General features: G+C 28.1%; 1 long non-coding RNA gene across 2 annotated transcripts; it reads left to right on the top strand.

Moving 5' to 3' along the window:
• Positions 1-1,349: 1,349 nt before the first annotated feature.
• Positions 1,350-10,755, top strand: LOC112766262 (uncharacterized). 2 transcript variants are annotated; one of them, XR_011875515.1, is made up of 4 exons: positions 1,350-1,789; positions 2,868-3,180; positions 5,141-5,210; positions 10,423-10,755. It is a non-coding gene; the product is annotated as an uncharacterized lncRNA (long non-coding RNA). The 2 variants fall into 2 exon arrangements; XR_003815332.2 differs by lacking the exon at positions 10,423-10,755 and adding an exon at positions 6,138-6,525.
• Positions 10,756-11,299: the final 544 nt, after the last annotated feature.

The raw sequence follows: 11,299 nt of genomic DNA, 5'->3' as shown, positions 1-11,299 counted from the left end.
CGCTACAAAATGGTCTCCAAGGTTTCAGTTTGTTTTAAAATCGTCCTTTGGACGAAAATGCCCTTTCCCCTTCTTCCCCAAAACGCAGAACCAGAAGTAGAACCACCACCACCTCCTTTACTCCCACAAAATACCAATAATCAGATTCAAGATTATTCAAATGCAGAAACTAACAACATCAAATTTAAAAACAAAATCAACACACAATAACAATAAAATCAGAAAAATAACAAATCAATATCAAAATCAAAAGTAGAATCAGAAGTTGAAGCAAAGCAGAAACAAAAGCAGACACAGACGCAGAAACAGAAGAAGAAGCAGATCCAGATACAGAAGCAGAATCGGAAGCCGAAGCCAAAGCCGAAGCAGAAGCAGAAGCTGACGGTAGCAATAGAGCAGTGGCGGAGAAGGAGGAGGAACAGAAACGGCAAGTGGCGCGCAAGTGGCAACGGCAGTACGGTGATAAAGCGGTGCGGTGGTACGACGGTGCGGCGATACAACGGTACGGTCTCCCCTTCCCCCTGATTCTCCCTCCCCCCATTCTCTTTCTCCCTTCTCTCCCCCCTTCTCTTTCTCCCTCCCGTGGCTTTCTTTCTTTTTTTTTATTTTATTTTATAATTTTTTAATAAAAGGTAATTTAGTAATAAAAAAATAAAATTAGTAAAAAGGACGATTTTAAAACAAACTGAAACCTTAGGGACCATTTTGTAGCGAAAAAAGGGTCGGGGACGAAATCGATTTTTGACCTCTACGTTGAGGACCAAAATCATACTTAACCCTAATATAATTAAAAGATGTCCTATGTAAAAAAAAATATGTTTGTATTAAAAAATATAATACAAATATTTTTTAAAATAAGACATTTTTAATTATATTAAATACAAAAATATCAAATGATTTTAACCTTGAATTTCTCGTAAAATAATCTCGGATAATTTTATTGATTATTATTATTATTGAGTGACTATATATATATATATAATAAATAAATTTATCATTATTGTTGTCCAAAAAATACAAAAAATTATAATACAATATTATTATACAATTAATAATAATAATTATTTTATTTTATTTTATTTTTGGACAGAGGACTATTTTATCTAATGGAAAAAAAATTGGGGATTGATTTGTACACTAATTTTTATTGGGGACTAAAATGTCCATTTTTTAAATCTTTGGAATTGGCTAATTATTTTGTCGAAAAATGAACTAAAAACTAATTTATTTGTCAGAATAAAATCTTAAAAATTGACCTATGTATTAATTTTTCTTAAAAACTAAAATGTCTAATTTTAAAATAATGATTTGACTCTTATTTATTATTATTATTATTCAAAGCAAGGTTTACCTCAGTCTCAGATAGTCATATCTCACCGGTGGGCGCCCCTTTTGGATAAAAATCAAATCTTTCCTCGATTTTTTTCACTCTCTCTTTCTCTTCTTTCTTTCTCTTGCTCTCTCTCTGGTTGATTTTCTCTTATCGTCTTCTTCGTCCATAACGAGGACGTGGTAGAAGTATTGGACAAGTCACAGGTGAGAGAGTTGAAAATCATGAAGAGGAGTGGAAGATCTAAGAGAAGAGGAGACGGAGGAGGAGAAGCAAGCTTCAGGAGCAGAGGCGAACAGAGCTTTCACGGTGATTTCAGAGGCGGCAGAGTGGGGAAGAAGCAGCACAGCAAGGATAGGATGTTCATCATAACCCCGTATAATAAATATGGGTAACACCCCATCACTGGAGCTCCCCTCAACTTTCAACAAGAATTCTGAAGGTTTTTGTCTTCAGAAGGTTTTTCTCATCGCACACTCTCCTCACTTTCACTGCATTGAAATGCTATTCTTTTGCTTTTTCTTTGTTAAACCTCGAGCTTGAGCTGAATTGTGAATTTTAATTGCATATTTCTTTGTGTGTGGTTTTCTTCATTTTTTTAGGAAAGAATATTCATGATTGTGGAATCGAGCTGTGTTTGATTATTAAACCGTATTATCATTGTGATTGTTCATCAGCCACTTATTCAATGTAGCTTAAATATTGCTGATTAGGTCCTGGATGCAATTCAAATATCGATATATATACTTTTACATGTAAAATATATAATTCCTTTTAATATCATTGGCCACAGAAAAAATAATTAATTGCTTCCCTTTACTTAACTGCAATCAAAAGCCAGAGAACCACCAGTATAATTGTTTTAAGGACTGTTTGCTGTGATATCGGTTTTCAATCTCTTGGATATGAGTCTTTCATCTAATATTACTATGTAAGGCTCTGAACTTACATATATATAGTGAAAATTGTTGTATTCCTTGAAATTGGGATTGAATCAGAGTAAATGAGCTTTGTTTTTGAGAATGTTGATGCAATCTACATATGTTCTCCATGTATTTTTAATTTTCCATCTTTTCTTTGTTGCCTGATGTGGTGTGTGTTTTATTCTTCCATGAATTGACCTCTTTTTAGATTAACTTTATGTAAACATTAAATTGTTCTGCAGTGTCTGTTGAGGGTCCTTAAGAAGGAGAACCCGAAGTTATTAATGGCTGATACATGTATTTTTGTCAGATTAAAGTGATTTTTATCAGATACTAAGATACATGTATTTCCAGTGTTATAATAGTGATAATGACTTTCGTGACCAAAAGCACATATGGTAGTATTCACTTCTAAAGCTCATACATTCTCTCAACTATTCATCTAAAATCGTGTTTTGAGATCTGTCTTTTAAAATTCATATCCTTGACTATATATAATAATACTATTAAAATTGAGAATTTCTGATCTGTCCTCTGATCAAATGATAATGGATTATGGATAAAATTTAACTTGTGCATTTGATAGTTGTTTATTTATTTTTGTTGTTGGATAGCTTACAGGGCAGCCAGAAGCACCAGACAGGGCAACGTCTCAATGGCATCTCTGGAAGGGCGTAGTGGCAGAATGGTCTGCCGCACTTGAAGAAGAGAGATTAGGAGATGTCGATGTTGGCAATGGTGGAGCTGGCAGCATTTTCCTATCCTTGCCAATGACACCTATGGAATGATGCGACAAAAGAGGGGAGCACACAGACAAGCTTTTGGTGGTTTGAAGTCACTCTCTCAAAGCATCAGAATGAGTTTCCACCAGCTTACTCTATCCAGTCAGATGCAGTTGAAAATGAATCATATCAAAGCTCCCCAAAGGTATTATTCTATCATTTCATTTTTGGATTTTGATTAAATTTTGTTATACTTTTTTCTATCCTCTTCGGTACTCTTGATATTTCTATTTATTTGGGTTTGAGGCCTGCAGTCAACAGCCCTTATTGAATAACATATAGAGAAGAAAGAATAAAAATTTGTATGTTATATCCATTTCATTTTAACTAATTGGATCCAAGACTAAAATATATTTACGTATTCTGGATTTGCACCCACCATCACATTGTTAGAAATTCTTTCATTTGGTATGTCAATCCTCTCATCACTAACACTTCACATATGCCAATATAAATTTTCTCGAAAGATGTTTCGAGTTCTTAATTTATTAGCTGGAATTGATTTGAGTAAAAAGGATTTGTTTTTGGAAATTCTAAAAGATAATTTTCAGTAATGAAGATCATCAAGTAATGCAAAAAATAATTCTGTAAGAGATAATATTTTCAAGGTTTTTTGTTTGTGTTTTACAACTAATTTAAGATTAGTGTAGCTGCTCAGTTTTTCATCTTTTATTTTTGTTCTTCATTTGGTCAAAATTTGTTCTCCTGCAGATCATGCATACCCTTTCTGTTTTACTTAATAAAATCGGAGATCTTAATTCTTAAATATTATGATTAGAACCTACAAGCTTCAAGATCTTATTATTTATGGTCTTTGAAGAACATTATAATATCAAGCGTAATACAACTGCCCCAACTCAGGTTAGATACAAATGTTTTGCCGATCTGTTATTTTCAATGGCACTTTTGGGGTTTTTGAGTGCTAAATTTCTAATTTTCATTTGAGAAGTTACATTTTATTTATTAACTGCTTTATAAAATTAATAAACAATTTAATTTGAGTTTTGAAATGATATAATTTGAGTACCAATTAATAAACCTTTGTATGTTATTTCCATTTCATTTTGACAAATTAGATGCAACACTAAAATGGAGTTGTGTTTTGGAAATGCATCCACCATCACATTGTTAGGGATTCTTAATTGATCAGTTGGGTTTTGTTAATTTATCAGTTGAGTTTTGTTAATTGCATTCATTAAGCTTTGCCTCGACAAATCTTGGATTTGTATTTTTCTAATGCTTTAAAATTTAGCCTACATGAAATAGTGATATATGGTAGGGTGCTAGAGTTCAGATAAAGTGTGATGGGATTCAAAGATCCCAGGAATAAGCTCATCCATTCTTATTCCCCTGCTCCTATAAAATTGGTAAATTAAGAATTTATATGTATTTAGCTTATAATAAACCCAGTGGTGAGTTTATTGTCCCTTATCGTTTCATCTGTAGCTTTGGTCTATATAAATTTAGCATTGTGGGTTATCAAATCTTACGCCTTATAGGCTTTTTTTTTTGTTTTGGTAAGTTTGGATGGTATATGGACGGAACATCTAAAGAGGAATAAAAGAAACTACAGAACACATATTGCTGGCATTAAGAACCATATTTTGAATGATTTATTGTCAATCAAATTGATCTCTTTTCTTAAAGCATGCTGTTGGTGCACTTTTGAATTTTGATATTGCAAAAGGAACTTTCTCCAATTCAAGACTTAAGTAACATGTGAAGTTGTTCTACTTCAAATATTGATTTTTGTTTTGTGATATAGCATTTGGTTAGTCTTAGACATTTCTTGCTTTTAATCACTATTTATGTCATTACATGATCAAATCGGGAAGCCCTTGATTTCTCCTTATTATGAACTATGAAGCTTATGATTGACGTGAAAAACAATTTTCATAGCTGCATAATTTGCTATATTTATTGGGGATGTTATAAGAATGAACAATATGTAACACTTTGGGTGGTATATGTGCAGAACATCTAGAGAGGAGTACAAATTTATTTCCATTCAATAGATCTGCAAAGTTGAATTATTTTTTAGAAATTATGTATTTATGTTTAATCTACTTCTCTTTTTCTTTTCTTTTTTTTCATATTTTTTTCAGGAATCTTCATCTCTTAGGAACATATCTGTAGTGATTTGTTACAAATGAAAGTGCATTCAAGAATTAGCAGGTAACATGAGGAAAGAATTTTTCAAACATTTCAATTAATGAATCTGTGAATTATGAAGTACTTCATTGGTTAGCATCCAAATTTCTACTAAATGATCACTGAAAAACAAATAGTTGGCAACTATAGTTTAAAAAGTTCATAACTTTTGAAAGAAGTTTGTATTTTTTTTATAATGGGAAAGAAAATGAAGTTGAGAAATAGAATAATCTTGATTTAATCAAATAGCAAAGGCATCATAGCCAGACACAGTTTCCAGAAGAATTATATGGCGATTTGACATGGTACAAGATTTTAATCATTACATGGATTAATGCTGATTTTAATGGATTAATTGATAGAGTACGTACAAACTCTCTTAGTTGATTTTTAATTCTTATGTGTTTCATTTATTTACATTTTGGTTTTATTTGTCTCAAGATATATACATTGATGATGTTTAAATGTGATTGTAATTGTCCATTTTGTAGTGTTCAAGTTGGCGCTTTGTTGTGGTTATGTATAAAAATGACAACTATAAATAAAATAGCAGAGCATAACTAACAAGTTAATGGCTAAATGCATGTTTGAGTTTAAATAGAAGAAGCTTGATTTATTCCATTATGACATATAGTTATCATTGTAAGTAAAGCATTCCAATAGGGAATAATATTAGTGTTTCTTAAGGCCCTTCAACGATTTGCTTTAATAAGCATTTTTAAATGAGTATTTTTTAAGTAAATCATTCTATGCTGTTTTGATTAATGACATTGTTGCAATGTAGTTTAATTAAGAAAATCATTCTATTTTGCCTTTGAAAATCTTATGATTTTGATGCTTCTTTCTAAATCAGAATATGCATAACTAATATTATTAATTTGAATCAGAATATGCCCTTTTTACCAATGTTTCATTTTGAACTATTAATTTTCTTTCTTTCTTATTTTATAGATACTAGAAATGGATGTTGTAATAGTAGTGCATATTGGAGGTTGTTATTGCAAGATTGTGAGGTGAAAATTGATTGTTATTGTTCCTTCAAGTATTGTTGCATGGGAATGCAAATGCTCAAACTGCTCCATGAGAGCTATACCCATTTTGTTGTGCCTGCTGACAAATTTTAGCTTTTATGGAATTCTTCCAAGTTTATTATAACTTATAGTCTTATACCTTCGGTACTCACCCCAGCACCACTCACACTCAGCACCCTGAATTCATACTGCGTTTTTAGTCCTTTCATGAGATGTTATTTGATATTTAGTGTTCTACATTTAGATTTGCTCTTTTGGATATCATTTAACATGAATAATTTTATGTTTCTTGGCCCCGTGAGGTAGTTTCTGAGTTGTCTTTGCCATTTTAGTTCACATTTTACTATTTATTCGTAGTTTGGTTTGTTTTCATGAATGTATAATTAATAATTTGTTTCCTTTTGCTGTTTTTCATTATTTTTTATGTATTTTTTGTTTGTTTTAAACATGTAATTGAAGCTTAAAATCTATTTTAGTAACTATAAAGATATGTACTTCATCATTTAAATATATTAAGCTTAAACATGTGATGCTCTAATGAAATGGCATCACTGTGATTTTAGAATTTATATATTGAAGATTTTTAACACTTATGCATGCTCTCACTTTTGTTTTAACCTAGTACTTTGTTTCTTTCTCCCTCTAGCAGCTACTTTTGATCATAGCCAACTCCCTTTGAATTATCTTATTTTGCAATTGTTTTTTAATCAACATTCATCTTAAATTTAGCTATCAGGAGATGTCCTTGCAGTAATAAAGGTTTTGGGGAGATAGGTTGTCAACTAAGGTGTGGTAGTTAACTTTTGTATAATCTCTAGTGTGTTCAGTATATCCTTGAAACTTATATTGTTCTCTCTTGTACGTGACATTATATATCTACTCAATGTTAAAGTTTTAATTTTGAAAATGGTTAAAGATCTTTGTTTTGTTCAGTTTGTGCTTATCTTCAAGAGGTTTTGGTAGTTTTTAAGTGTCAGAAGAAAATGCTGAAAGATTAGGAGAAAAAAATAGTTTGGTTTCTTGTTATTAATGGGAGAATAACATGGTTTGGCAATATAATTTTCTTGTCCCTCTTGATTTGTGTTTTATGCATTTAGTTTTCGTGCAAGATTGAATTTCTTATCTAAATGCATATATTACATTTTTTTTTGTGATAGTGTGATATTATTGGTACATTAATTTCTTTTGTCCTTTGTTAGCAAAATCAAAATTTGTCTACTAATATAATTCCTTAGCTTATGAAGACAGTATATCATCACTTCATGTTTATTTTGTTTGCTTGACTGTTGTATTTTATGAAATTTGACCAGTACCAAGAATGAAATTCCACCAAGAAAACTGTTCAAGGGTTGATTGTTGGTTTAAAACAAAATTTTGACTCAGGTTCATAATCAATCTCTTCCCAACTAGGAGTACTAGAGGTGCAAAGATTAAAAAAAAAAAAAAAGAAAAATTATTCTAAAGGATTATTAGGAAGATTTAATTATTAAAAAGGACCTTTAATACTAAAATTATTAAAAAAGGATCAAATACGGTGGTAAATACTATAGTAAAGATGGCGATGAAGTTAAAACTTTCTCATGTAGAGCTTCCTTTATCTTAGAAGAAATTTAAGAGTATTCTTAAAAAAGACTATAAGCAGATCCTTTGTTTTGTTTTTCTTTGTTTAATTTATTTTAGTTACAAAAAATTTTTTTTTTATAATATTTAAGAAAACGAATTAAATCTTTTTATAATATTTAAGAAAACGAATCAAATCTTTTTATAAGGAGATAAATATATCTTTAATTATTTTTTATTTATTTTTTATAATTTTTATGTTGATAAATTTTATTTCTCTTAAAATTTTAGTAATTTTTATTAATTATTTATTTATTTTTATGATTTTTACCTAACGAAAAAAGACAAAAGATTATAAAAGTAATAAATAAATAAATAAATAATAAAAATTATCATAATTTTAGAAAAAATAAAAAATTTTAATATAAAAATTATAAAAAATAAATAAATAAATAGTTAAGAATCAATATTTTAATAATTAAATCTCTCTAACAATCTTTTAGAATAATTTTTTTAAATTAATTAACTAATTAATCTCAAGTGAATATTCATAAATATCTATATAATATTGTAAATTAAATAGTATATATTAAAGATTATACAAAATAAATAAAAAAATAATTAAGAATATATTTATCTTCTTATAAAAAGATTTAGTTCTTCTTTTTTTTGGTCCTTCTTAATAATTTTAGTATTAAAGGTCCTTTTTAATAATTAAATCTTTCTAATGGTTTTTTAGAGTAATTTTTTCTAAAAAAAAAAATGTAATTTAGTGATAACATCAAATATTTAAAAGAACATGAAGTGAAGTTATTATTAGTTATTTAGCTGTGAGTTAGTAATATTTGTAGCCGAATTTTAAAGCATTTCAATCAAGTTGATTATAGTATTTGTAGTAAGCAATAAAATCGAACCATGAAATTGGATAATGAAAGTGGAGTTATAATATATCAAGTTTGGTTATATTTTTAATATGATCAATAACAACTCTAATAATCAGGAGACATATAGTACTCCAATAATAGTATTCTTAGGAATTTAAAAAATTATCTATTATAGAAATGGTAGATTAATTTAATGTTTTTGAAAAATTATTATCTATTATGGAAATGATAGATTAATTTAATGCTTTTGAAAAATTTAATTTTATTTGTACTTTGATAATAGTATTGAATTTAATTATATAATCCAATTTTTAAAATTTTAAATATTTTGTGAGTAATATTAAAATTTAAATTAATTTAATTTTTTTGTTAATAGATATTTAATTAGAAATTTAAATAGTTAATAGATATTTATTTACATAAATATATAATATTTATAGGATAAGATGTCAAAAATATATTATTATAATTTTTATACAATCTACTTGCATTTGATGAATTGTTGCCAATATTAAAATATTTGAATTTTAGTTTAAACATGTATTTGCTGTTTTATTTAGAACAAATCCTTAGCACAAACTACCGTTGAAGGAGTACACAATTCGTAAGTAGCGCGAGTAGTATTTTAAACTATAGGAAAACTATGATTTGATTAGAAATGTAAACTTCAAACATCTTTGGTGGTATTTCAAAGTTTATGATTAAAATATTTTAGGTTTAATTACTTGAGTAGTCTTTATAATTTTATTGAATTTTTAATTAGATTTTTATATATTTTTTTAAAGTTTATCAAATTTTTAATTAAGGACTCAATCGAAAAAAAATAAAGTATAGGAATTTAATTGAAAATTCAGTAAAACTATGAGATTGATAAAGTAATTAAACCAATATTTTATTAAACTCATTTTATTTTTTGTTATGAAATAAATCTATTATGAATGATCATACAAAAAGTTAGTTACTTATTTGGATTTTATAATAAATATAAATATAAAATGTTGATACAATTTTTTTTAATTAACTTTTGATCATGTTATTGAAAACTAATATCAAATTCATATACCTTAGTTTAATAATTAAATTTGACAATAGGAATTTGATGCATTGAACATTATCAAAATTTTTTGTAGATTAATCTAATAATTCAATTTTTATCAATAGTATCTTAATATTAGTTTTCAAATAGTTAACACCGTATATAAGATTATTATTGTTCACATACAATAATTAGTAAATAAAAAATATAATTTTTAAATATTTTTTATACAACACATTTGTTTTGAATAAATTGTTGCATATAGTTATTTATTTAGTTTATTATATTGATATATATTTCTTTTATTCATTAGTAATTAATGCATAACAAAATATTATGAAATTGTTATATAGTAATAACAAAAAATACTACCTAACTAATTTTCAAATTAATTTGTTAAGTTGAGAAATAAAATTTTGTACTTATATTTTTAAATTTAGTTATTGTTTAAATATAATCTGAATACTCAAATCCTGTATATTTTAGAATCAATACAGAGTAAATTATTATATAGAAGTTGTAAAATCAAATAACAATCCCCGCGCAAGCACAAAGTTTGTACTCCCAGCACACACGAAATTAATTTGACAATAGAAAAATAAATATAATTTGAGAAATAGAAGTAGTAGAATTAAACGTGAGAATAAAGGAATTTATTTTTCAGAAATATCATCTGGAAATAATATCTTTGGTTTAAGTTGGAGGTTTCCCTCTGAACGTGACAGAAAATACAGTTGCCAACGTTCAACTGATGTTCATCCAAATGCTGCTGTTAGTACCTAGCAGCTGGAGCGGCTTATGAGATTCCGGAGTCAGGAGATTTTGAAACTTAAGTCAGTCTCTCAATAGAGATAGTGTCTTACCTACTGATAGTGTTCCTGTTTTATATGTTGAGCATTCATTACGTTGGGATATACATTTATCTTTGTCGACCTAGAGTTATTTTCATACCTTGCTCTTTGCATAAGCGTTAGTAACACACGATTTCATATTGTCATCGGATTCTCCCTATTCATTGTTGTCCAGAACAGTTGCATAATAAAAAAAAATCTTACTTTTATGGGCTTGAGTAAAGAAATATCCATCACTTTTTACTTTCTTAGTTATTCTTATTTCATAATTTCATTATATTTTCAGAATATATTTACAGTACAGTATTTGAATATTGATATTAATTGATCTGGAATTTTGGTATCTATAGTGGACATTGGACAGGTATCTATGATCATGTTGGTTATGGAAAAATCGCTCGTGTCCTTTTTCTTTTATTTTTTATAATTTTGGACCCATGATCTAATAGCCTCTCAAATGACAGAATTTAGTGGATACAAAAAAGTTCTGTGGTGTGAAAACCCAATCAAAAAGTCCTTCAAAAAGCCATGTATATGACCCAGCAAAGCTTTCCAAAGTTATATTTAAACTTTGAATAAAGCAGATCAAAGAGAAAAAAAAAACTTTTAATAAAGCATCCTGCATTAACTAGTTTTTTAAAAAACGAGAGTTGGTCTAAGTGGTAAGCAGTTCAAATTTGCATAAGCAATTCTCCAATGTGAAAACTAGTTTATACAGATATTTTCACGCACCAAAAACTAAGAATGCAAT

Source organism: Arachis hypogaea, chromosome 17, assembly GCF_003086295.3.
Source record: "Arachis hypogaea cultivar Tifrunner chromosome 17, arahy.Tifrunner.gnm2.J5K5, whole genome shotgun sequence".
Taxonomy (NCBI): domain Eukaryota; kingdom Viridiplantae; phylum Streptophyta; class Magnoliopsida; order Fabales; family Fabaceae; genus Arachis; species Arachis hypogaea.
Note: the sequence above shows the minus strand (reverse complement) of the source record. Positions and strands in the feature narration are given on the sequence as shown.